This window comes from Oenanthe melanoleuca, chromosome 9 (assembly GCF_029582105.1).
Source record: "Oenanthe melanoleuca isolate GR-GAL-2019-014 chromosome 9, OMel1.0, whole genome shotgun sequence".
In the NCBI taxonomy this organism is placed as follows: Eukaryota; Metazoa; Chordata; class Aves; order Passeriformes; family Muscicapidae; genus Oenanthe; species Oenanthe melanoleuca.
In genome coordinates this window covers 9,106,008-9,132,063 of record NC_079343.1, presented here as the reverse complement: position 1 = coordinate 9,132,063, position 26,056 = coordinate 9,106,008, and the positions used below count along the sequence as shown (strand labels likewise).

The window sequence follows — 26,056 nt, the reverse complement described above, 5'->3', positions numbered from 1 at the left end:
ATCTAAGGAGGATAAAACTTGCAGTGCATGACTTTATACTGGATGGAGTTGAAAAGCATGCCCTGATGCTACCTTGGAGCCAATTACCACTTTAAAGGTCAAAAATGTGCTATCTTAAAACTGGATCCCTGAAACAACTACAAACCTGTAGTTCCTCTGAGCCTGTGGCATGTTTGTGGTATCCAGGAATCCCTGGCAGTGGCTAGAAAGTGCATGCACCTGTTTTGTAGGTGTCATGGGTTCATTTCTTTTTGGTCTGTGTATGGTTGGAAGCTGTGTCTTTCCCCCCAGTACTCCTCAGTTATTTGGGATCAATCTTTTGAGATCTAAGTGGCAAAAATTCCTGTTCTTTTACATGTATGGTTATTGCAGGGAGGGGAGGGTCTTTCGGGCTGGTTCCTATAATAGAACCTTTACTGCCAGTTTTGACATGTTAATCCACCCTACTGACACTTGAAGTCCTGCTCAGTTTTCCTCTAGTCCTAGAGCCATTGCTTTTTATTTCACCTGCACATTCTGTACTTGCATGGCGTGGGGCCGGAGGGGTGCATTGTGCTTCTTTCAGCAGGTATTTCTGCAGCACACCTTGTGGCTACAGGCAGCCTAATTGTCCTCTATTACCAAACAGCTGGGGGTTTAATGTATGTTCATACTATGTTGGATATCTTATTTCACAAAAGTCACAGCAGCCTAACTGGCCACTAAAGGAAAACCAATCCAACCTTTCCAGTTTTACATAAAAATCTCTTGAAGTTTGAAAAATTTGACATCTAATAAGATAATGCTGAATCATGTGAATACAGTGCAGTCTGTGAAGGATTGGAACTGGGATGCTGACAGCTCTGAAGCTTATTTTAAAAGTTGGTAACAGTTCAAATCTCATCAGCTTCCGAGATTTCATCTGTTTCTTTGGGAGGGTGGGATAAATGTCTCTGGACATGATGCCAAGATTGAATCTTTTGGAGGAAGACTTGGATGAAAACTCCTTTCTTCTGACCTGATCTCTTATCACCCATTGTGATATTATACAAATTGAATTTCAGGGCTAGTGGGCTAAGGATTCTGCAGTGGTCGGCAGAAGTGTCTTTCCATCTGATTACCCTTGAGGTCAGAAGCATGTAATATATTCAGGGGGGTTTCTAATCGAACGAAATTCAGAATATGTGAGGGTTGTAGACAGCAGCTGGCCCCAGCAGAGACTAACAGATTTGCTGAGAACCTGCAAAGATCTTGGCAGGACATCAACAAAGATACTGCAGGGTTGCTAGATGCCAGGAAAAAGAGATCTTTGGTTTGCAGCAAGGAAAATGGTATTTAGGGAGGATGGAATGTAATAAATTACAATAATAATAGCACTGCAAACAAGTCTCATCCAAAAGTATCAGAGACTGACTATAGCTGGAAAGCTGTGTACTCATTTTCATTGATGAAGAAGCTGAAGTGGATGCAGGTGAAAAGATATGCTTTCTTGTGGTGACTGAATATTATTATTAGAGCTATGGAAAATAGTAGCTGGGTTCTATTTTGGAATTGGTTTTTAAATTAAGGTAAGGATGACAGAAACAAAAGCAGTGATGGAGAAAGTGATTTAACTGATTTAAAACAACGGGAAATAGAAGATTGGAATCTGGATGGATAAAGTAGAGATATTTGTGAAGAAGATCATAGAAGAATTTGCAAGTACCTTACTGTCTATCTGGGATGATAGGAAGTTGAATCTCTACAGCATCAGGAGTTTCTAGCTTGTGGTATCCAACTATACAATTAAGTTTACTCTGTATTTGCTTAGTGAATTGTTCTGGCAAAATATGTAGGTATTTTTCTGAAAGCTTTGGGAGCTGTAAATATTGGCTGGCCATTTACTTGAGTGTAACATGCATGCCACTCCAGACCTGACCCTTACATGGTTTCAGAGGACTTTTAGGTCAGAATGCAGGATTTTTTTTGGATCTGTTGTGCTAAGGTGTTCTCCATGCTTCTTCAGGAGAATTTTAATGAAAAAGGTGCTCTCCAAAGAGCCTGTCCAGTATAAGTATTTTACTTGAATCAAAATTCTGGCTTTTAAAAAGGCAGCTTCACAAGGAGAAAAAAGAAAACAGTTTCTCATCTAATTGGCACATTGAACATGGCACAGAGAATAGCAGCTCTAGTGGGGAATGCCTACATGGAAAATTTCTGCCCTACAGAATAAGTTTTTCTCAGAGTTTCAGAAATTTGATTTCTATTATTTCAGGGGGATTTCCTCTTCATTTACCCAGTAAAGCATTCCCTTTTACTTACCATTGTTCTTAGGACTTGATTTGGTGATTACCTCACCAGGTTAAAGTCTGTTACTGACAATCTGTCTTAACTAGATGGCTTTGTTTTCCTGGCAGGATGTCAGCAGAGGGGGGAAAGCAGCTGTTTCTTGAGATGGGAATAATAAAAAAATGCCAACTGGTAAAATCTTCCTGACTTTTTCTGAACTGAAAAAACCCATTAACAGCTCTTGGAATTCCTTGGTTCCTTGCATCCTTGAGTTCCAAGAGAAATAATATGGCAGGCAGGATACCATTGAAAAAGTAGTGCAAGTGGTACTGGACTGAAATGTGTACACTGAAAATGCCAGATGGTGGGGGGGCTCAGGAGAAGTGCAGACTGCATGCTATTGGAAAAATGCAAGGATGACAATTCTTTACCTACATATGGGTCTATTTCAAAATAGGAGAAAATGTGGGCTGGTTTTAAAACTACTGAATGGACTAAATCTAACTTCCTACCATGCTATCAGCCTGCTCAGAAAAGAAGACTTGTGTCTTCAAAGAGAGGTACAAAATTCATTAGCTTTGTGATTGTGATAGCTCCCCAAGCCTTACAGAAACTTACAACTACTTCTTCCTTTAGCACAAGTATTAAACAGGTAATAGAGCGGAGGATGTGTTGAGGATTTGTTGGCAGTCTCCATGTAAACAGTCTGATGTAGAGAAGAGAAAACCCTGAAAAATCTCTGAACCCTTGGGGTAAACTTCTGTTTTTCCAGATCCTGTTAGAGCAGGGAGGCTGTGGCAGGAGACTGGTCAGAGTGGCTTCGAAAGCTGTGGGGAGCTGTCGACAGCAGCTGCTGTGTGTCAGAAGTCTATAAATTGACTTCCTGCCACAGGGGGCCTCCAGCAACTTCATCTGGAGAGTTACTGGGGGAAATCCTTGCCTTTCATCTTACCAACAGAGCAAATCTATCTAGGGCCATGCCCTGGGCTGGGAAGGGGTTTGAGCTGGTACAATCCTTGTGCCAGCCAGCATGATATTGATGAATAAAACTGCTGTGGGTGTTTTATTGAGGGAGAGAATCCACTCTCCTTTGAGTAGTATATATATGTGTCCATCATATTCTTTGTTTTTAAAAATTCTCAGATGAGAACACCCTTCTTTCATCATGTCTCAGATAACATCCAACAATATATTTTCTTTTCCCCCACCTCTTTCTTTGCTTTCAAGGCAGTTATGTGCTATCCCTTCTCTTCAGGGCAGATGCATGCTCCCTTTCCAATGTTCAATTCCCTTTACAGTAATCCTTATCTAACAGTTTTGGAACTGTCCTTCTCCAACAGGATTTAATTTCCTTTAAAAATTTCACTCTCACTGAATCAATAATCCAACAAGAATCTCTGGCAAAGGATGGGTTTTGGTGTGGTAGGTGTCTCAAGACTTATTAGCTACTATCTTTGTTGGACCACTGTTTAATTGAAGTTTAACTCCTGAGCTGCTGAGTTCAAGCTTCTTGAATTTCCTTCGGTCCCTGAGAAATCAGCCTGTTTTCTGCAAAGCAGAAAGTGTATACTCTCATATATATATCTTCTTCTGTATTGCTGAAGATTTTCTTTACTCATTTAGCATATTAAATAGGCTTGAACCCCATTAGGTTAAAAACTGAACCTGAATATGCTGTTTCATACCAAGAAGAGTATTTCTTTTGCATATCTGTGGTTTTCCAACACAGTCATGAATACTGAAATGAGGAGGAAAAATCCACAATGAGATATTTTGAAAGTTTATCCTGGCCTATATCCATCCTTGATTCCTTTGGTGTGCAGGATAAGGGCTATGTTTATAGTGAAATGTGAAATACAAAGATAGCTAAATATTCAAAAGCTTGGAAATGTTTTGAGCCTTGTGGAAGTTGGTAAAGTGGAGGAAGTGTAACTTGATTTAGAAAGGCAAAGTGCAGTGCCTGAGTTATCAAAAGTGTGTTAGGCTTAGATTGTTTCAGCATAATAGATTCTGGAAATTGCATTTAAATACAGTTTAGAAAACCTATTCAATAAAGTGTTCTGAACTTGTTGGCTTTTGGGGTTGGAAGGATGAGGCATAAACAATAGCAGGGGGAGTGGGGGGGAGCACAGAAAAGGAAACCAGGAGTTTTAGTAATTCTTAAACCATGCTTATTAGTATTGCGATCAGTTTTGGTCACTGCAGTGTAAGAAAGATATAAAGCTGTTGGAGAGCATCCAAAGGAGGAAAATGAGGATGGTGAGGAGCCCTGGGAGAAAGGCACTTGAGGAGCAGCTGAGGGCATTTGGTCTGTTCAGCCTGGAGAAGAGGAGGCTGAGGGGAGACCTCATTGCAGTTACATCTTTGTGAGGGGCAGAGGAGGGGCAGGCACTGATCTCCTCTCTGTGGTGACAGTGACAGGACCCGAGGGCATGGACTGAAATTGTTAGGCAAGGTTTAGGCTGGATATTAAAAAAAGGTTCTTCACCCAGAGGGTGTTTGGACACTGAACAAGCTCCCCAGGTTAGTGGTCGTAGCACCAGGCCTGGCAGAGTTCAAGAAGCATTTAGCTAATACTCTCAGGTACGCGGTGTGATTCTTGGGGTGTCATGTGCAGTGCTGGGACTTGAACTCAACCGTTGTGGGTCCCTTCCAAGTCAGCATATTCTATAATCCTGTAATTTAGGCACCCCTGGCTTTAGCTGCTTACTGGAGCACTCTCTAAAGCGCTGAAAACTGCTTTCCCACTGAGTTAAAATCCCATATGTGTGTGTGTTGGTTCAAATGCCCCAAGTCATAGACACCAGATATGAACAGTACAGATTTTTGTCCTGTCTCAGTGTTCTACCATGTGTGGCTGTGTGGGCAATGAAAACTATTGCAGTAATAGAGTTCCACTCTGCAAAGGCAATTCACATATCTCAGTATGGGGTTTGTTCTGCCCTTTTCTGCTTAACACAGTGGGCTCTAAACACGGTCTGCCTCACTTGTCAGCAAATCAGCCAGAAGTCAAATAACACTACTAAGGAAAAAACTTCCATGAAATTCTACCCCTCTTCAGTTAATTTCATTTCAGAGTATGGCAGAAGATAGGCAGAGCTTAATTATAAAACTCCTGTGACATGCTGTGGCAATTTGGTCTGTGAGACTTAATTGTCTGTCTGTGCATGCATATTTTGGAGTGATAGTATTGGGGAAGGGCCCTGAACCCGTCAGGTAAACAGTTTGGGGTTCATACACAAACTCTCTTATAACTCTCTTGTGCCTTTCTGCACCATTACCTGATCCATGCATTGGAGTGGTTTGTGCATACATAAACACAGAACACTCATAGGAAGTGTATGGATATCATTTAGAAAGCACTGTTGGATTTTTGGCTTATGTAGGCACATTCTGTGGCCTGACAAGATTACTCCCGTTGGAGTAATAACTAGAAGTTTTGCTTATTTAGGGCCTGTTCCTACTCCCTTTGAAGCCAATGGCATAATTCCCAGTAATGTTTAATGGTGCTGGGTCAAGTCTTTAAGGATGACAGAGTTTGATGTTGGAGGATTCAGCCAGTGCTTACTGGAGTACACAGGGGTTTCCTCAGTTATTTCAATGAGCAAATTGCCATTATTTAATGAAAAGAGTTATTTTAAAAACAGCATATGCAGAGAGTGTGTTAGTGTTAAACTTCAAAAAGAAGAAAGTAAATTAAGAGACTTTATTCTGGCTGATATCACACACTTTTTACAACACTAAAACATTCAGTTCAAGTAAGTTCCCAGAAGTTGAAACAGCTGTATCCAAAAGGAATGAACTTGTTAAATTGAAAAGGACATGTTGTGTTGCTGCCACATCTCTTGTGACTTCTGAATGCATTTCACTACTCCTGTTGCAAGAACAGCCGTTCTCATGGTATCTCAGCCTTCATGCTTCTGGTCTCAGCTGCTCTGACACCGTATCATCTGCAAGGAAAGGGAGATGATGAAGAGAAATGTTGCAGCTGCTTGAGAAAAATCTGTCTCTTGCTAATCAAAAAGGCCAGTACCATTGCAGGTATTTAAAAAAAAAAAAAAAAAAAAAAGATAAAAAATTCCTTCCTCTTTCAATGTGTTTTAAATACACACTTTGGAATAGACTTTGGAATTTCAGGCTTATTAAACTAGATCTTTAAGGGGATGAAATAAAAATACAGCAGACCGAGGAAAAGCAGAGAAAGCTGCTGGAGGGTGTTGGCATTTTCTTTTTCTTTGGTTCAACAAATCTATTGACCTAGAGGGTGTGCAGGAGGGTCCATCTGTTTTCCCACAGGTCTAAAAGGAAAGCAGAGAAGGACATAGAATTTACTGTGTGTATTAATATTTGGATACTACTGATCTACTGTGTTGCTTAAACTGAAGGACAGAAAACACTTTTCCTGTGTTTTCTTCTGTTTAGATCTGCTCACGTGGAGTAACAATGGACCTAAGTACATGGAGCAATCTGAATCACCAGCCAGACTGGCACAGGGCTTGGCTGGATGCTGTTCTCTTAATGTACATGTAATCTGCATGTCCATATATCTGCAGCACTTTTTATCACCTGGAATATCTGCTAACCTTTCACAGAAGTCAGACTCAATGATCCAGATGTGCTTCCCTTTCCAACAGCAGCATCAACACTTCAGAACTTCCTGTATTTTAAAGGCACATCCCAGAACCCCAGCATTTGGTGTGGCCACCCTGTGTAGGGGAGGCATGAGATTCCACTTCAGATACTATGAAAAACACTGAGCTCTTGAAGTTAATGAACCAAATAAATGTTTCCCTATCTCTTTTTCATTACTGCCCTGAAGAGTGCTCTAGGGTTAGGACTGTAGGGTGGCTACTGATTGAGTAATCTAGCACATTAAAGAAAATACAGCAATGTGAAACCAATGTGGTTTTTAAGCCTTGTCACTGGAAATGGAGAATTCAGGCTGTTACTGTTACACTAAGGACCTGTGCTTATGATTCATGATACTTCCTGCTCTTTTCGTTTAGTCTCTCATGCAATTTCAAATTTTACAGCTGTTTGAATGATTGTCTTGTCTGCTACAGAAGACAGCCATGCATTTTAATGAGTCACTCTGCACCAGTTCAACAAGACCCAGGTGAATGTCTTTCTGTATAATGCTTGCTGAAGTCCAGCTCAACAGCTTTTTGGTTGTGGTGTTCACAGACAGAACACACCAGGGAGCTCTTGGTAATCTGAATACTTGGCTTTGGAAAAAGGTGAACTAGGGAAAGTTGAGATCATCAGTGTTGCTGGGTTGTTCTGGGTCTGAGCTGTGTGCATCCCACCACCATCCTGCAGTGATGTGATGGATCTTCTTGGAAATCCTCAAACCTGCAGCTCCTCATCTTCTTATCTCTGAGGCACTGCCATGTGTGTGTGGCTTTTGGCTGTGGGGTTTGCAGAGTTGGGAAGACTGGTTCCTGTTTCAAACTCTGCTTAGAAAATGAATAATTTCATTTTTGCATGTGTATTTGGTCATAAATTTGAAAGTGAGTCAATAGTGCAAGTGTGTGCATCCATAAAGAGTGTGTGTTAGTATTTAAGTCTGTAGCAGAATCTCAGTTAAGTGGAGGAAATAGAGTGTAGTCATTATTGCAGAAAAGGCTACAAAAAACGCATGGTGTGTATTTATAAAAGAAAGTTCTTTGTCCAGATGTCCCCCTGCAATCCTTAGGGAATGTTTTTGATTGTGCTCTGAAATTTATATTGCTTCAAATGAAATATATGATACAAACACCCCCAGGGCCAGGAAAATTAGCAGAGGCACTTAAACTGTACAACAACATCACTTAACTGCTCTTGTTGAATTATATTATAAGTGAGCCATCACAGAAGCCTCTAGGGAGCTTCTGGTTGAATGCTTCAATGTGAGAGAAAGCTGCTTTTCTAGGTGTTGTTTTTAAATTTATATTTGCACCAAAGAAGACAGGAAGCAAAAAACTAATGTCACAACATTAGTCACAGAAATCTGCACCAATGATGGATGTTGAATTTTGGTATTATTCTGAAAGTTCATAGTGGTCACCAAAACTAATGGGCCTGATTTTCTTTGTGGGTTTTTGCTCAATTTTTGCCATCTTATGCCTGTAAAATAGCTGTAAAGGGGAAGACATGGCAAATCAAGCCAAATTGAAACATGAAGAGTTCTGCGTTTCCTAGGCATCAGACAAAAAAGGCAAAATATTTTAAATAAATGTTATAATCTAGGATTTCAACATGAGTGAGTCTCCCTGCTACTAATGTTTGTTGATGGTCAGATTTGTGGGCAGGAGCAAATCAGAGAATTGTTTTTACCTCCCTCTGACCTCGGGCTGCCCAAAGACATTGCGTGCAGGAGATGCCCTTGAGCTGTTAGCTCAGGGTAACTTACAGGAAGCAATTCCCTGAGCTCAAATAGTAGCAGCTCTTTCATGACCTTGTAAAATTTTCATGTTGTTCTTTGGAACCCCTTGGAAACACTCTACCTGTCATACAGCAAAATAGAAGTGTTACCTGTAAATTTAAAAACTTTTAAATTACTGTCTAACACCTCATAAGATCACTTCATATAGACTCACTCCTTATGTACTTGCAATACCTGGAAAAAACTATTGAGTGCTATACAGCACAGACATAGAACTTGAGTGGATGAAAAAAAATTCGTTTTTGACATTAAGTTAATCTCACAATTGATGTCTCCATGGCAGGGTTTAATTCAGGCATTGCTGGTACCAAATGAGGCTGAGTTTTAGAACAGACCCAAACTGATGTGGAAAAGAAGAGTATCTCCTTGGTGCAAATATTTCCCTCAACTGGAGTGAAAAAACAGGAAGAATGGAAGTTTGAAATAGTCATACCATGATAGTATTAGTAGTTCAGAGAATTTTTCAATGGGCAAAAATGCACAAGAGATTCTTCAAGGAATAAGTGAAACACATATTTGCTGTTTCTTGAAAATTCGTTTTGCACTGCTGTTGTGTCTGTTTCATACTGATACCCCTTTTTCAGTGGTCTTGCTTCAGCAGCTCTTCACAGGTGCATATTTTAGTTTTTATTTGGTGGTTACTGGGTTTCTTATTTCTTTCCCCTATTTTAATGAAAAATAGCATCTATCTCTCTCATCTGTTGCCAAAGAGGAGAGAACAGAAGTTAAATAAGAACATCCTCAAACTTCCTATTGCAATGGCAGCCATGCTTCAGTCTGTGAGACTGTGTGTAAGAATTTCTAAAGTTTTCCATAGGACAGCATTACAGAGACTGTGGATTCCTTTTTTTTCAAAATATAAGCTAATGTTATTGTCTTGAACACAGAGTTGCATCAGAGATGAAGATTGATTTATTCTCGTACTCTACTATAAAATTTTATAGACCAATAAATGAATTACACCAAGTAACCAGTGGGAAGCTGATCCAATCTAAGCAAAAGGTAAAAAAAATCAACTTCATGAAAACAATCAACTACATTTTTCATTGATTAATGTAATTCATAGCCTTTGACAGTTGCCCAGGAAATGTTGCAGAAATTTGCATCAGGCAAGTACTCATTTAAAAGGAAAGATCTCAAGCATTTCCTTGGTATGTAAAATCTCCACTATTTTCTCCATTCCTGCTACTGACTGGGAATCTGAGGTTAAGTCAGAAGGAGCTGAGGCCTGAGAATCTTGCTGTTACTTTGAGTTGTATCTGTCTTCTAAAACTTATATATAGGTTGTTTTCTTTGTATATATGTATATCTTCTAGTAGCAGAATACAGATGCAGGCACGGTCACAAATTTATACACAGAAGTTCTTGCCTTTCCGAAGGTAATTAACTTGCATTTTTCAAGTTTTTCAAAATACTGTTATTCAAGTTTTGTGAGTGATGCATATGAATCTTATAGGCATGTTACAAAGTTGGTAGCTTTAAGCTGTAAAGTAAAATAGTTAAGTCTTAACCAATTAACATTGGTTACAAAAGTTTATTGCATTTGTGTTATAATTAATGCTGCATTTTTCTTATTCCACAGTGTTTATTAACAAATATATGTCAGGAAAAAAGAAAGCACTGTTATTCAAAAAAGAACACTGTCGCATTTATGAAAGCAGCCTGTTGCAGTGGTCCTCCAGATGTGCCTGGACACTGCACAAGTCAAATGAATAGGCATCAGTATGCCTACTCATTGCTCATTTGCATACAATTTATATTTATAAACAGTAACATGATTATAAAACTCTGCTGGAAAAAGTAATTGAATTTTTCCTTATGATTTTTCTGTCAAAGGTTGAAGAACACCCCTGGGGAGTGTAAATTTACTCATCTAAAACTGTTTTTTTTCCCCCCCAAGCACTCTTCTCCCATATTAACATCGATTCTAATAATTGTAGCAGTTCCCAAGACCACAGTAGTGTGTTTTCCTTGCCATTGGGAGTAGTAGAAAAACCCAGCAAACCTCAGGTTTTAGATCCCTTTTGAACACCATGGGCACAAACCAGTCACAGACAGGATTGAGAAACCTCTATGGTGACATTGTTTCAGAGGCCTCTTATGTGAGCAGAATTCAGAAATTTAATTGGTTATGCAACCTATTACTGCAGCACTTCACATTGAGTGGCACTAAGTAATTACACTGTAACTGCTGCACAACTGTTGTAATTTTTCATGCAGCTCTGTTACATGATAACACGATAACGCTGATGCTAATGCTAGCGTTGGGTTAGGCAGCTAAAGAGGGGATTACAACCCAGAAGTGCTAATAGCATGTTGTTAGGAAACAGGATGCCAAGGAGGCATTATAAATGAGAGTAAAAGAATAAAATGAAAACTACAGTGGGAAGTTGGAAAAGATTTATTTAAGGCAAACTGCAGGCAGAGGGTGTTGTGCTGTTTTTAGTGTATTTAGATCCTTGTTAAAGGGTATAGACTCAGAGGTCAAAAAATCATGATGATGTGAAAAGCAGTGGGAAGTGATGGGCTTTAGAGTAGTCACCTCATTTAATGACTGCAAGGTGTCTTCAAATAGTGCATCTGCTGGGTTTGTGGAGTGTTTCTTTGGCATACTTCCATAGATATTTTTTTACTGAAAAAGAGTAAATTGATATTCCTAAAAATACCAGAGGGTCTCCTGAGTAACATGAAAAGAAGAAAAGGGCTCCAGATGGTGATGACAGGGATGAGATAGCAGACTCTTGCAGTTTTGTAACATCTGAGGCAAAGAAGGTCAAAAAGTGGTGTAGTTCTGCATGGACAAAGGGCCTCTGTACCCAGAGCACTGTGACCTCTCCTTGGTAATTAAATTGGCTTCCTTGAAATGTTATATGTACAAATGCCAGCATGCAGAGATTGGGATTTTCACAAGTACATTCCGAATGTGATAAGTTTCCTGCCACACTATCATCACAGTGACATACACACAAGTGTCAGCAAGCTTGCTTTATTCTGCACCCATATGTGGCAATGGGAACAGCACACGGATCTGGGGGAGAGGACAGGCAGAGCCTGTCTCCCTGCTCCCTGCAGAGCCCCCAGGCTGAGCCAAACACACCTAGTGCTGATAAGGACATGGGGGGCTTGGGGACCTGAGACACTTAGAGAACAAAAAGCCCCTTGGAGAGCAGTGCTTGTGCATGTGGGTGTCTGTGGCCAGAGGTATTGGAGGGGAAGGTTGAAGCCATACTTGCAGTCTAGCTCCTCTCTTGTACACTGTTGACTGAACTATTGCTGCCTTTGCGTGTCTTCCCTCCCTTCAGAATACAAAATACTTCTATATGAAATATCTAGATCTCTTCAATGAACTCTTACACCAGTAGTGGCTGCTGACTTTGTTGTACCAACCGCTTGCCTGTATTTGAGGACTGAAAATGAGGATTTTAGTGTTAGCTACTCATGCAAAGGAGTTTTGTGCACACCAGTATATGGGCATTAGTTTGTCTGGTCCTTTCTAGGTTAAACTATAAGAAATAATAGCTGTTGCCACACTTTGACAGCTCCAATTTGGACAGCTTCTCAGTCCAAATTTCTGCTTATGGGCAGAAAACCCTAAAGGAACAAGCCATTTTAAAAACTAAATCAAGCATTTGAGAAGATTTTTCTCCCACGAATTACGATATGTGGGTGGGAGGCAGGGGGCTCAAGTAAATTTTGGACTAATTATTGCACAATAAATAGGTGTTTCAAATACAGAGGCATGAATAGCTTTCTTATGAACGAGCAGAACAAAAAGTCTCTGATTAAAAAATAATTTTTCAAACACAACAGTGTACTCAATGTTTAGTTATTTTCCCTCCTGGAAGGAGGAAAATAACATCTGGTTCCCATTCATTTTGTCTGAAAAACATCAGGAATATTAAGCCTGCTTTTTGCTAGTGAGGGTTTAGGTCTTGTAACACGCCTATTATGATTTTTTTACACTTCAGCTAAATCTTTAATGAGTGTTTTCTCTCTGAAATACTAATTAATTGTTTTAAATTAGTTCAATGTTGATATAAGTGTATCTGATTTCTTCTCAGCTTTTTTTTCATGATCACACCTTAGGCGTTTTCATCTTTCCACTAATTTTACAAGGTCTCTGCTCTTTCAATACCTAACATTTGGGCACAATCTCTCTGTCTCCAGGAAACACTCAGCCATTTGTCAGACATAAAGAGGCAATGGACAAACCCAGTGGTTTTCTTTTGAACCTGACCCTTTCCAAGCAGTGAGGCAGTTATGACCAAGTATCATTTATTTGGCCTAAGGGTAAAAAAAACCCCTTCAGATTTGTTCCTATCTTGGTCTCTTGTCTGCATTTTTACATTCTGCTCAAAAAGCATTGATGATCATATGTAGTATCTGTTTCCATTCTTTCTTGCATTTGCAGTTTTCCCTTTTGTATCTTATTTGTCAGACCTGATGGCAAGAGTGGTATTTGAGATTGTTTAACACTCTTTCACAGCTGTCTCTTACAAGTAGATTATTAAATTTTAGGGTAAAAATTTTCATGCTGCATGTTTGCCTTATATTGAATATCATGGAAAAACACAAGGGCATCAAGTTTGATTTCTAGGCAAAACCATTTGGCAAAGTACATCCTAAAATTCTTTATTCCAGGATGTGGAGAGCTTGGGGAATCTTGGGACAACTTAGGAAGTTGTTCTTAAAACTGATTCTCTGAGAGAAAAATCTCTGAATTCTGACATAAATGTGTTATTTACAAGTTAATAATGTGAATGTGCAGAGTGTCCCTTTTCTGTATTGTATTTCAGGTGAAATACCTTCCTAATATTTACTCACTTCAGTAAAAGGAATTTTCTCACTTTCTGTTGATATGCTTTTGTGTTTCCAGGAGAACTTCAAGTCAGAGGTTGTTCTAGGATCAGGGATTGCTTTTGCTGTTCTTTCAAGACATTGACCTAAGATGGATTTGATTAAAGCCGAATATCAAAACATTTTGGTTCAGAATTCTGCAGTAGAATCAGATGACTTCACCTAAGGTTGAGTGCTGCTCTTAGCTTCACCTCAGGGCATCCAGGTGCTCTGCGGGTTCTCCTTGTGATCACCTCTGCTGGCTGTGCAGATGTGGGACAATCTGATAGAAAAGAGAGATTTTTCTGGTGCAGAGATGATAAAACATGAGGGGAACTTAGGACAAGGGTCCTTAAGACAAGACTTTAGGGGCTCTGCAAGGTAGGAGAAAGCTGAGACTGGTTCATGAGGCAAGTTTTCTTCTGATGAAGTGAGACTGCAAATGGGAACCAGTGAGTGTGGGGGGTAAACTGGAAGAAAAGAACATGGTCAGGAAGACTGTGAATGAGGGAAAAGTGAGAACTAGCAAGGAGCCAGAGAGCTGGGGTAGAAGTTTCTAAGCTGAAAACAGTGGAGGAATACAAGGCTTTGGATAAATGGAGCAGTACTTGGGTCAAGAAGAGACCAGGAACTATGACAAGATACTGGGAGTCATCCTACAAAAGTCATGTCTTGCAAGGTGACACCCACTGTTCATGAAAGTTAAATTTGTTCTTGTCACAAAAATGTTGAGATCCATTGTCAAAGCCACTTGATGTCTTCCCTTCAGTGGCTGGTGAATGGAGATGACAGGCAATGCACTGTTTCTGTGGCTGTGCTCTCCCTGCACTGGGCTCAGTTTAGAGCTCCCGTGTTTCCGTGCCCTGTCCTATGGAACTGTGTGATCGTTCCTGTTGTTGTTTCTTTCATGTGAACTTGCTTTCTGGGGAAACTCATTTCAGGCAATGGTAGGTTGAATTTGCAGATGTGACAAGTTTAACATATCTGTAATAACTACTAGATTCATCCACTCTTCTGTAGCACTCAGTGGTGACATTAGTTGAGCACAAGACAGTATTTCTCCTGACTTATTTTGAACCCTTGCTATTTGCTAGAACTACTCTGTACAACAAAATGGGACCTCACACCTCTGAGAGTTGAGGACTCAGTAACTAAGTCTAAATTAAGTATAACTTTAGTCTCAAAGTGTAAATTAATTGCTGGAAATGAGCCCGAGCTGACTCCTTTTGCATGAAAGTGGAAGTGGAGAAGGACAGCACTGGTGGAGTGGTTGAAGTTCCAGGTCAGGCTGTGCTGCATTCCAGCAGCAAAGGGCTCTTTAACTATAGGCACTGCTGAGGTGAGGTTGATGGGTTAGGCTAATCCCAACTGGGTTGGATTGGACCAGTGCTGTTAAATCTTCCTGATATGACAGATTGTGTTGTGTGGTGTGGGTTCACTAGTGGGAGTCTATGCAATTTCAGACAGCTTGGCACTATGCTCTCTTTCTCTGTATTAACATATATTTAAGTATGCAGCCCAAATCCTGCTTTTAATGTCAGTTCAACTCAGAGCAAGTTAACTGAGTGAATAAGAACAGCTTTTTTTGTAATTGTCTTAGAATTTGGCTTCATAACGCTAACACTGTTTTCCTCCAAAGTACTTATTATATTAGAAAACACTTTAAGTATGTCAGCCAGCCTAAAGGCTGCAGCTGCAGTCTGATAATAAATACAAGCTAATGAACAGAATTTCACTATCTGTAGCACATCTCTTTATTCCAATAGGACATAAACACATATCAAATAGGCCATAGGATCTCATTTTCTACACCAAGTGCTCCAATTTATTGGCTTCCTGAAGAGCTAACAAAAATGCTCCAAGACCACAGGGAACTTCTGCTTTGGAAGCATCTTAGAAAACACTAATGTGAGTAGTAGAATACCACAAAAAATTGATAAAATTGCTGTTTAAGTGAATAAGAAGCACCATAACATCCTTTAGGAGAAGTAGTTTTAGTGTTCAGCTATGAAGGACATTTAATGGTCTTTGGGATGTTGCTCTTAATGGAGAATGAGCATTTCACTTCTCATAAAAGGACACTTCTGAAAGCAAAAGCACCTTTGGTGTTTCTGAAAGTCAGTTGTCAGAAACAGAAAGTAAATAAATGTAGTTGCCAAGAGCCAGGCTTAGTGACCTTTAATATTCCATGTTTCAGAATAATTAGATTTATAATAATTGTTTTGGTCTTGGCTAATATTATTACATGGTTCAAAAATACTTGCACAACATGCCAACAGACAATTCTTTCAGCAATAAAATATTACAGTGAAGTTATTAAATCTGTCAAACTTGCTGAATAATATAATTAAAAATATCATATGGTGTTCTACCAGGTCTGATTGACACCCGAATTTTGTGTTCACAGTTTGATTGTATCACTTTTGCTACTGCAACTGTATGCCTGGCTTGACAATACAGTGATAATCCAAGGCTTAAACTGTACATTCTCAAAGGACTCAAGCTGCTCTTATGTGTGTAAAATACTAAGGAGCAAAAATACTTCGTACACTACATTCTGCTCTTGGGAAAGTCTTCATGAAAGTTTTGCTATCCTTCCCCTTCAGCCAAAACCTTTGATGTGACACTGACACTGTGTTTGAGGGTGTCTTTCAAACAGGGATGAGTGCTTTTGTGTTGCCAAAAATGAGCTGCAGCTGAGCCCAAAGCTGTTCTGACTGTGGCTCTGGGATGGACTTGTTGATTCGTGATAAGTAATCCTCTGAGGCTTCTGTGCTGCAGACAGCTATGTGTATTTCTCTGTAGAGTGCTAGAAAATTTACTTGTGTTTCCTTTGGGATATTAGAGGCTCAGCTGCAGTCTAACCTGTGACACACTGACCTCAGTTTCACTGGCTGCACTGCTGCCAGGATCCCTGGAGAAGGAGCCTGTGCTGACTCAGTGGGGCAGTGGCTGAGCTCCGTTTCTCCTTGTGCCAGACAGGTGAGCACAGAGTGGGCCAAAGTGCCTCTCAGCTTGCTACTGTGTCTCTGTTCCTGCTAAACCCCGGAGCTAGTAGCCTGCAGTGCATCTGAATCAGCTGAAAAGCTAAAATTGGAAGGCTTCCAAAGATCAACAGAAACATCCTATTTCTGCTTCCCCTTCTTTATCCCCAAAGACTTTTCAGGTGTTATTTGAGGCAGAGGAGCTCATGAGCTCATTGTCTCTCATTGCCTGCTCTTTGCCTCCTGCAGGTTGACTCTCACAATTTTCCAGTGCAAGGGAACCCCTGTGGTTTCCTCCCCTGAAAATAGTGTGTGTGAATGTTAAAGAATTGAATGGCAAACAGAAATTACAGCTAATAGCTCTTGTATTTGATAGAGCATAGTCCAGTGAACTGTTCATGTTTCTCAGAAGTCCCAAAAGATGGGAGGCCGAGAATGTATAACTATTCTAGGAATGGATATCAATGAAGTGAAGCAGAGTGCCCAAAGACATCATATCCTTCTCAGGATATCATTCTTGGGTGATGCTCACGTAGAGGGTACTGCACCTTACTTGGCCTCTGTCTTCACCTTAGTCTGTGTGATCCAATTGCCCAGAGAACAAATAACAGCTCTAAGTTTATTTCTAAAGAAATACTGTAGAGAGAATCACTCAAAACAGCTCAGAGGAAAGGAAAGTATGGCCACTGCACTCCTTAACCATGTCTCTGGTCTCAATGCAATCTCGGCTGCTGGTGCATACCAAAAAGAATTTGAGTCTCATTCATCACTTCCTATTTGTCTTAAAGTGAATGCTGTAGATGGGATCCTATTACCATGGCACAAAACCCTTTTGTGTTATTTTGCAGTGACACAGTTTTGCACCAAGATTTTATGGATCCTGTTTTCCCAAGAGCAGCCTGGGGCAGCTGGGATTTTAAAAGCTTTAGGATGCTTTCCAGCACAAATGGCATGTTCCTCAGCAGCCCTCCAGCTCCCATAAACCAGGGAGCAGTGGGAGACCAGAGGCAACTGTGGAAAAGCCCCTCCTCAGCTGAGGCAGCAGGGCATGCCCTGATAGTGGGGAGAGGTGGCAGAGCTAACTCCTCTGTGCTGCTTGCTCTTCAACCAAGGCGGCTGAAGAAATGTTAGTAGTGAGTTTAGAAGATACTTTTCACTATTTTTCTGTACCTCCAACTTCTTGTAACTTTGTCATTTAACTATTTACAGATCAGTTTTGGGAGATAAGTTCCCAGATTGTTTCTTAGATTGGCTTCATTCCCTGTTCATCGTGTGTAATGTATAGTTGGTCATGGAAATCATAGGCTGTTAATTGCTTGATAAAATTGTTTTCCGAGAAGAATAATGATAGATTGGTTTGGGTCGGAAAAGACCTAAAAGATAATCTCATTCCACCCCCCCTGCTATGGGCAGAGACACCTCCCACTGGACCAGGCTACACAGAGCCCCATCCAAGCTGGCTCTGAACACTTCCAGGGATGGGGCGTCCACAGTTACTGTGGGCAGCCCATGCCAGGGTTTCACCACCCTCATAGTGAAGAATCTAATCTAAACTTACCATTTTCCAGTTTAAGGGCATTATCTCTTATTCTCTCCTTGTGAAAAATACCACTCCAATATTTTTGTAGATCTCCTTTATGTACTTTAAGGTGCCCAGAGCCTCATCTTCTCCAGCCTGAGCAACCCCAGCTCTCACCCTGTCTTCATAGGAGAGGAGCTCCAACCCTCTGAGCATTTTCATGGCCTCCTGTGGACTTGCTTCAGCAGATCCACATCCCCCTTATGCCAGGGACCCCAGGGCTGGGTGCGATACTCAAGGTGGGGTCACACTGTGGGTGTGGCTGCCCAGCCAATTTCTTACCCTCCACCAGTGATCCATCCACCACATCTGTGTCTCCAGTTTAGAGACAAGGATGTTGTGCAGAACAATGTCAAATGCTCTGCACACATCCAGGCAGATGATGTCAGTTGCTCTTCCCTTACTCACCAACTGAACACCAAGTAACAAACAATAAGTAGCCATAAATGCTCTTATTTATGCATGAATGGTCTTTCCAGCATTCTAATATTAGCATTTGTATGAAGGATAGTAATTCCCACAATATTGTGAAACAAAACTTTTGAACAGATAATTGTGTTGAATATGATGAGAATATTTAAACATCTGGTATTTGACTGAATATAAAGTAAAAGCATGGACTTGCTTTTTGATTTCATCAGGGAGAGCTCAGGGGATGATTTTCAAAGGCACTGAAGACAGAAGAACTAGCTGAGACTCAGAAGTTTTACGATGGAGAGCTGTGCTTGAGGAGACATGAATTCCAGTATGTTTTTGTACTGAATTGGAACAAAAAGTGCCATTTCAAAATTTTCCAGTCAAAGGAAAATGAGAAAACTTTAAGTTCAGGAAAATGGGAAAACATGGTTTGTTTTCCTAAATGAAAGAAGTGTCATAACTTCTGACTCCTGGCTCTGCCATGCTTCCTTGGGGCACTCTGTTGGGAGCTCCCAACCTGTTGGGAGCAGCTCGGGAATCTCCCTGAAGTGCCAAGGGTTGCTCAGGTTTTGTGTGGAGCCATGGTGTCTGTCAGGCTCCAAAATGAGTGGCAGTAAATCAGGAAGCTGTGATCATGTCAGCTATGGTTTGGGGGTTTCCAGGCAGTATCCTGCTGGTTTGCTCTGGCAGTCATTGTGGCAATGCTGCTGTCCAGTACAGGGTCTGGGAAGGTGAGGGTTTGCAGCAGCAAATCAAGCTCAGTGGAAGCAAACATAGCCAGTCTTGGGAAGATGTCACACCTTCTCTGTGAGATGTTCATACACCCCTGTTCCACATAAGCTGTTTCACCAAGAAATTCACTAAGTGCCTGTTGGAAAGACAATGAGGTTTGGATACCAAATTGCTACAGTGTTTTGGAACATTTCTCTTGATGTTAATAATAACTCCATTAAAAATCATTTCAGATAAGCAGCCTTCCCCTCCTTGTCCCATTACCTGACAGGGAAATGGAGCAATTTGGCTTGATGCAGTTTGGGGTTTTGCTTTGTAGATTATCTGTTCTCACTCTCACTAATATACCCCAAAACTTTAAGATATTATAGCTTTTGCTTGTGAAAAAGTTTGGAAAATGATTTTTAAAAAGCTATGCCAGTTTGCACCAAAATGGGATCTGTTTACTCATTTATTGGGGGATGAATACTTGTGAAGTGTTGGCATTTTTAAAGGGCAACTAAAGGAAGCATGATAGGCAAAATTTGGACAACCTGTAATCGAATTTGTTTTTTCAAATGAATAGGGGAAATTAATTTATGCTGTTGGGTGACATTGGGAACCAACTTGTCTATTGGGCAATGGTGTAAAAAGTAGCAATCCAGGCTCCTGTATTGGAACAGGGAGAAGGTATCCATTATACAAAAATTACAAGGGCATGTGAGGGTTAAGCTGCAGAATGTACCAGCACAGTTCAGTAGAAAAAGGAGTCCAGAAAAGGGAAAGCTACTACTGACATTTATTTGTTTCTTTCAAGTATTTTACCTTGAAAACTGGAGCTATTTTTCATTTTTATTTTCTCATAAAATAGGCCAAGCATTCAACGGAGAAGGAGAGTTGGTGGACTTGTTGTTTTAATAATGAACATATGCCTGCATGTGTGTGATTTCTTTTTTTATGCTTTATAATTGGCATAAACTCCTCATGTGACAAGTCTTCAACTTTAACTACTGAACTTGTGTAGACATCAAAAGTCATTGTGGAATTTCAGACCTTTGATGTTTGTTTTAACAGCAGAGCTGATGGCTGCTAAGGAGTAGCTACCAGGAACAAACAGATTTTCTAGGTCTCGTCACACACAACTTATTTTCTCCCCATTTCTGACATTTTTCAAAGTTGCACAAATGTTCATGGTGCCTAGTTGTAGTGCTTCTGTGTTTCTGATGTTTTGACCTAGGAAAAAAAAATCTGATATTGAAACCAGCCAGTCCCACCCTCCCCCCGCCCCCAAGATTTCACAATATTGTGCAGTTACTTTTCTGTAGGTTCATATGGATGTTTATTCACTTGCTTTCACTAATATTAAACTTGACCCCTCCCTGCAAAAAAGAAGCTGAACCTAAACCAAAATCCAAACCCAACAAACAAACCATATTTATTATCGGAAGTCTTGCAGACAGGTTTGGTCTCACTCTTTCCTCCCATTATATCTCAGTGATCCTAATTACTATTTTAGTGCAAGTACAAGCAGATTCTATCACATAAGAGCCTCCAATTTATGTGGCACTAACTACACACAGCTCTGTAGTGTGCATAAACTGTTCTTGAGTAGCACTGTTTGGGAAGAGAAACTACAGATGGCAGTGGAGGTAAAATTGCAAAAAGGAGGAAAAAAGTAATGGGCAAAGGATGAGTGTGAAAGGTGCAAGGAGAACAAAAGAGGCAAGGAAAGGAAAAGAATGGGAGAGAAGGAGCCAGAGGTACAGAGCTCTATATTTTTTGTCCTTGCTTAGGCTGCTGTTTAAGTTGCTCTGGAAAACAGTGATGTATTGGGTGGATCTAGCTGCTTTTGTATAGCACAGACTGCAAACAGAAATTCTGCTGAGTTCAGACAGCCATTTTGAGAAACAGAATGAAAGAATAAAAGAAAGCTTCCTGTTAGTTTAGAATCTACTTCATAGGATCATCTCCTTCCTCACTGTGTCCCTTGAGTGGGTTTGCTGGAAAGGCCAACCTAGCATTGCACACAAGACCCCAGTACCCCGGGGGATCTGAAATCTGGACTGTGTACGAGCCTTCTGAGACATGTCCAGCCCTCCTGTCAGAAAGCAGGATGCCTGTGACCCTGTGCTGGTCTGCTCTGTGCCTGCAGTCTGCTGGCCAGGCCATGAACTTTCCCTGCTCACGACTCAGGCATGTCTGCTCAGTTCCCTTTCCCTTACCTTTGCACAGGCTTGGATTGTTTCTGTCAAATACAGTGCTAAGCACCTTAGGAGATTTTTGTGCTTGTGCGTATTTAAGTAAGAGGATTAAAAACAATAGTTCAGTGTCTGGGACACTCCCAAAACAGTGTCCTCATTTGGCTTCTTGCTGAGGTGTGAATACTTTTTTGATGAGGGAAAGTAATTTTCATCAGTGTTTCTAAGAGGTTTTCAGGCTGAGACACGATTGTCAGACCTTTCTCAGTAAGGAATATGAGGACATGTTCCTGCAGCTTAGTATATGAGCACCATGCACACACTGGTTCATTTTTGTAGCAAGTAGCCATCACTGCAGAGTGCCTTGAAGGCTTTTTTTTTTTCCAAGACGCATCTGCAATCTGCTGGGTTCAACTGACTGCTGGTACTTGTGTTTGGCTTTAACAGATCTATAAGTGCATGAACCTTCCTGTGTGTCCAGCAGCAACTGCTGATGATCATTCTGTATGCAGAGACTACTGAGCAGCACTTAATGGAGCTGATGGAAATTTTCTGCTGTAGATAGATAGAGCCCTGACTTCATAGCTGTTACAGTGATGTGTCTGTATCAGCAGTGTGATGGTATGAAGAGATTCCCCTGCAAGCAGCCCATGTCATTCCATGAAGAACTAACAAATGCAGATATGTAGCTCTTCATGAGAGACACAGAAACACGTAAACAGCATCCACTTCACCAATTTCAGATAAAATGGTTTATTCTTTTCTTAGCTCATCCCCCTGAGTATCATAGACCCATGAAGCCTACTGTCTGAATCCAAGTTATTCTCTGGAACAAGGGGCAGTATTTTCAATTGACTGGACAATAAACTCAGCAATACACATGTTTTAGACAAATGTAGCTCCCTAAGGACAAAACTCCACAGAAGGATTAAAAAAGGTCTGCAACCACCATGTAGGGGTTAGGATCAGCTGCAAGTGGGGTTTTCTTCAAAGAACCACCCTAGAACAGGTGGCCCATCCCAGCTAACACAACCCAGAGCAATGATATGTGGTCACCTGTAATAACCAGGCAGCAACTGGGATTAGCCTTTCAGGTGAAAAAAACCTTTAGCAGAGATTGAAGCAAAGCTTTTGGGACCACAGCAGGATGCTTTGCCTCTCTGTCACAGAGCACGATGTCTCTAATTTAGTCTGAGTGGTGGGTGGAAATGCTTACACAGCAGCTTTGGGAGAAGGAGGTGGAAGAGACACAAAAAATCCTTATAGCTTGGTGGTAAAGATGCCTGCTTGCCAGGAAAAATAGATGGGTGTGAATTCTTTTTGGGATAAGATGCAAATTGGCTCAGGTGGAGTAAGTGTGACATAGTGGCTAGGTCACTTTCTGGTTTGTTGGGGACTATTTCACAAGGTCAGAGCCTAAGTTTCCAGTAGCTTGAAGGGAATGCACCCATTTGAACACATTTAAGTTTCTAGACCAAAAAATGCAATTTTCCAATCTCCATGCTAGTTCCAGGGCATCAGGGAGGTGCATAACTCTTTTCTGTCTGATGTTCAGAAGCATCTCTGACACTCACTGCTCTGCTGTGCCACCACATTGAGCTCTGCTGCTGCCAGGTACCAGAAACTTGTCTGGTGCTTCCACTTTGACAGAAGTGAAACATCTGGTGATGTGCAAGAGCCCAGCTCACCTGCCTGCTAAAAATCCAGCAAACTGCTGGCTCTGCACAAATCACAGTGGATCTGTAAATGCTCGTCTGCAATCAGTTACCCTTGTAATTGCAATGCATCCTCATTGCACAGATGTTAGTGGGAACAAACTGCACAGCTGCTGCAAGCTCCAGAGGCAAGAGAGGAAAGTGGTAGTAAGGAGATCACCTGTTTAGTTTTACCCATGTAAATCTGTGCAGGATGGAGCCCTTGCCCTGTGTTGCAAACTGTGAAATTGGATCCCAAGAGGGTTCAAAGTGTGTTGGCTCAGCTGCTCTGTCCAGCAGGCTCAAACCTATTTTGGTACAGGGAGGTTGAGGATCAGCAGTCTCTTTCCTCTCTTCTTTTCAGAACTCTCCTGCTTCATACTCCTTAGGTCAGAGAGAAATAATGACTCTCCTCCAGATATTTTGTGTACTTATATAGCAAGAGGGAGATCTGTTGCTCCAAAATAAATATGAGCATTTTTTTGCACAAAAATGCAGAAAATTATTTGCAGAATACAAAAAAAGTACCATTTAAACCATGAATTGAAATGTGGGGATTCCACCAAACCAGAGGCTGCTTACTCTAGTGTGCTCCTTGCCTCTCTTGAGACATAGAGAGACTGTGATATTGTACTGGTTTCCTTTTCTGGGAATAATATGGTTTTGTGATCATCCACAATGGTGCAAGTGCTACCCCAGTCAGCTAAGTCATTATTCATAAAATGTACCTAAAGTACAGGCTTTCCTTTTTATTTGCTTTAAAGGGCAGAATTTGAGCTCCTGAACTTTTAGTTTTTCACAATGAGTAATTAATACTTTTACCTGCTGTTCAGTTCTTCTATGGACTAAATAAACAGCTGGTTTAAATCATCACTATTCTGTTAAGCCTGGCAGAATGATGCCAATGTAAACCATTGAACAAGTTGGCCCCATTTGACTTTTTCAAGTATTCAAAAAAATTTTATTACACTTGCTGAAAAATAAATTAACAAGAGGCATAGTGCATATCCTTGAGGAATCTACCCATAACAAATCAGGTTCATAAACAAGTGAGATGTGGAGCAGAACAGAAAATTTGGCAGGAAACAGATTTTACTCCAAGCTGACAACTGCTCATATGGCAAACTGTAGAAAATATCATTACAAAAAATATATACCAGGTGTATGGATCCTTTAGCAAGTAGGAGACAGTACTCTTGATGGAATAATATGAACACGCTCATTACACAGCACAGGAAATAATTTAGATTTGCTAAGATTCTTTCTGCAGGAAAAAATCACCAAAAGAAATGTACGCATACAGAATGTTACCTCAGCAGGAATGATAAATTCTAGAACATTTCAGCTGCTAAAGACATTGCTTTGCTTATGGCAAGGAATTAGTTTCCAGCCAGCCAAAGGCAGCTACAGCTGTACATGGCAAGAGGGAAGCTTGTACTGTGGGGCATAATCCACTTTAGTACCCGGGCCATGAATGTCCATGGTCCCAAACACTCCAGACCTATTGTAACATTATGTGCTTACTGTAACTGGCTTATTTAATAAACATTCACTCTAAGTAAAAATAACACCTTGCTAAAACAGAGACTGAATGCTTTCATATTCCTGATCATTCATATTTCACTTATCTGAATCTCAAAAAGCTTGCACCTTTCTTTGTAGATAATGTTTATTTACATTTTGTTTGTTTACAGTGCAGCCAGTAATCTGTATCTTCAGTGCTGCAATTAATGGATCATGACAGAAGGGATTTTCAAGGAGTTGGGATTCAGCTAATGATATCATAATCCTTTTTTCCTTAAGTACTTAGGGTTTTGAGTCTTGAAACTGTATTTGAATGTGTGTAAGCAAATAAAGATGGAGGAGAAGTTACACGTCTTTAATTTTTACATCAGTAAATGGATGGGACTTGTAAGTTGAATACAACAGTGAGCGTGTAACTGTTGTGCTTAAATAGAAAGCAATTTACAGTACTGAAACAATCTCAAGTATGCCAGCCTTCATATTTATCACTCTCTCTCCATTTCTCTTCCTACATGCAAGTAAAAGCTTACCTGCCAGTGATATTACTGATGGTACTTTACAAGACAGAGACTTAAAGTTGTGATAGAAATACACAATTATTGCAGTTCATGCATTTATCAAAGGAGGATCCTCATCATCACATACTATTGATAGAGTGCACACTATCTCCTACATGCTTATCACAAGACTCTTAATTTGAACAGAAAAGTGACCTGCACCATTTCATTGATGTCATGTCCGGTGATCATTGCCATGTGCCCAATGTCTCATTTTAATGGTGTTTAAGGTGTAAATCACGCCCTCTAAACACAAATATGCAGGTATTATTTCAGCGTGATCTCATTTCCAGAAAGCCAACTCTCTGAGCTTTTTATATTTTTGAATGTCGTTTTTACTAATGAAAATTTCTTTGATTGAGTTTAACTTTATTCCTCATCCTCCTCCCTCTGTAAACACAGAAAAGTAATTTGCTTTCTACGGTAATTTGAGACATAGTAGCTCATTGCACCAGTTGTTCTAGTGCTGCTGTAGCAAATCCCAATATCTTTTGTCTTTCTGCTTTCTAACTTTGGATCCCCTTTGATCTATAGAGGCTTCTGGGGCAAATGGGTGAGGTTAGACTATAAACTGGTTTCCACGTTTGTTCATGTGGGTGCTGATGAACTAAAGACCACCAAAGCTTTCTGTGTTTATACAGCATAGATACAAACATGTCATCATCCCTTGCCTTGGTTCCAGATTTATTTCTGAATGGCTTTTGCATGAGCTTTTCTGTCACGTATTTCAGTTTCACAGATTACCGGCACCATCGGAGCAAATCATCTGAGCACTGAATGTGTAAGCAAAACTGAGATAGCCAACATTTGTATAAAGGCAAATACATTTAAAAAAAAATCAAAATGAACAAATCCCTAAGAAAAACTATTGAGTTGATAGCCTTG

General features: G+C 40.5%; 1 long non-coding RNA gene across 4 annotated transcripts in view; it reads right to left on the bottom strand.

Annotated features, from left to right (window-relative positions):
- Nucleotides 1–5,938: 5,938 nt before the first annotated feature.
- Nucleotides 5,939–26,056, bottom strand: part of LOC130256702 (uncharacterized) — a 177,143-nt gene continuing 157,025 nt past the window's right edge. For 2 of the 4 annotated variants that reach the window (XR_008841167.1, XR_008841166.1), the window contains one exon: nucleotides 5,939–6,197. This is a non-coding gene — a long non-coding RNA (uncharacterized LOC130256702). Of the gene's footprint in view, nucleotides 6,198–19,981; nucleotides 20,432–26,056 lie in introns of those variants that run through there. The other 2 variants (XR_008841169.1, XR_008841168.1) reach the window with 2 other exon arrangements.